The following is a 2,135-nucleotide window of genomic DNA, read 5'->3' as shown; positions in this document are numbered from 1 at the left end:
CCTGGTACCTTGACTGCTGTGGGGGTAGAAAGTATTACAGGGTAGGGGCCCTTCCATGTGGGCTGGAGTTGAGCCTTTGGGGACCCATCTTTCCTGACTTTAATTAGGACTTGAGTTCCTGGAGCATATAGTGGTGACTCTTTGGAATCTTTTGGGTCCTGGTTCCAAGCGTATATCCTGTTGGAATTGCCCAATGGCCATGGTATAAGACTGGCGGGTCTGAACCTCTGGATCTAGGAAGAGGTCATTGACATAAGCAAAAGGTCTCCCATATAGCATCTCATAAGGACTAAGACCAACCTGTTCCTTAGGGGCAATGCGGGTGCGGAGGAGAGCTATTGGTAAAGCCTCCTTCCATCCCAGGGAGGTCTCCTGGGTTATCTTTTTTATCGCTGATTTTAAGAATTGATTGGCTCTTTCTACTTTTCCTGAAGACTGAGGCCTCCAGGCACAATGGAGATAATAAGTAATGCCCAATGCTTTCGAGACTCCTTGGGTGACCTTAGAAGTAAATGATGTCCCATTGTCACTTTGTAATGACCTGGGCAGACCAAATCTTGGAATGATTTCATGGAGCAGTTTTTTTTACCACCTCCTCAGCCTTCTCAGTCCGGGTGGGAAAGCCTTCTATCCATCCTGTGAATGTATCTGTCATGAGTAATAGGTATTTATACCCTTGAGAAACTGGCATCTGGGTGAAGTCCATCTGCCAGTCCTCTCCTGGGTAGGCCCCACGTCGTTGGATGGGCTGGGCCAGCTGGGGTCTTCGAGCTCCTTGGGGTTGTTTATTTGGTAAATGGGACAAGAGGAGACCACCACCTGTCTTATAGTTGTTTGGAGGCCTGTTCCTCTGAAGGACCTTTCTAGTAATATTTGGAGGGCCTTTTCTCCTAAATGAGTAGTGGCATGTAAGGAGTTAACCAACTTCCATTGGAGGTTTCCAGGCAGAAAAAGAAGTCCCTCCTTTTGAAACCACCCCATATGATCTTCTTGAAAGCCCTCGCTCTTAGCTTTAAGAGTCTCACCTTTAGTATATGAAGGAGTTTCTGGCAAATCAGTCTGTGGAACTAAGGTGGCAATCCCTATTAGGTCATGGTTCTGTAACGCTGCTCTCCTAGCTGCCTGATCAGCTGCTTGGTTCCCTTGTGCCACTTCCATGTTCCCTTTTTGGTGTCCTTTACAGTGGGAGACTGAAACCTCAGTAGGCAGATGGACTGCCTCCGAGAGTCGAAGAATCTGATCACCATATTTGATTGGGGACCCTCGGGTGGTCAAGTGGCCCCTTTCTTTCCAAACAGCCGCATGTGCATGTAGCACCAGAAAGGCATACTTGGAGTCAGTGTAAATGGCTATTCTTTTTCCTCTTCCCAGCTCTAAAGCTCGAGTCAGGGCTATGAGCTCAGCTAATTGGGCTGAAGTACCTGGTGGCAGAGGCTTAGCCTCTATGGTCTCAAAATTGGAGACTACTGCATACCCGGCTCTTCTTTTTCCATCCAAGACAAAGCTGCTTCCATCAGTGTACCAGATTTCCTCAGGATTGGTCAGAGGATCTTCTGACAATCCCTCTCGGGGTTTTGTCCAGTGGTCCAAGGTTTCTAGACAAGAGTGAAAGGGGAGAGAGCCCTCGGGGGTAGGGAGGAGGGTGGCTGGGTTAAGAACCTCACAAGGGGATATAGTGAGGCCTGGATTTTCCATCAGCATTACTTGATATCTGAGGATTCTTTGATCAGACATCCATAAGTGGCCTCTCCCATTTAGGAGTTGTTTTACTTGGTGGCTGGTAAAAATAGTTTGCCCCCAAAGGAGAGTTTTAAAGCATCTTCTATCATGATTGCAATAGCTGCAAGATTTTGAAGGAAGGGGGACCAACCTTGGGAAGTTGGATCGAGCCTCTTGGATAAGTAAGCTACAGGCTGGGGCTCAGATCCCCACCTTTGAGTTAAGACTCCCAAGTCTATTCCCTCTCTTTCATGGACATAAAGTTGGAATGCTTTTTCTGGGTCTGGCAACCTCAAGGCAGGTGCCTGAGTTAAGGCCTGTTTTAGTGTAGCCTCTGCCTCCTTTTGAGGAGTTCCCCACATCGGTGGGATTGAATCATCTTGTCCCTTTAAGCTTTCATATAAAGACCATAGTTG

This window comes from Bubalus kerabau, chromosome 3 (genome assembly GCF_029407905.1).
Source record: "Bubalus kerabau isolate K-KA32 ecotype Philippines breed swamp buffalo chromosome 3, PCC_UOA_SB_1v2, whole genome shotgun sequence".
Classification (NCBI taxonomy): Eukaryota; Metazoa; Chordata; class Mammalia; order Artiodactyla; family Bovidae; genus Bubalus; species Bubalus kerabau.
Note: the sequence above shows the minus strand (reverse complement) of the source record.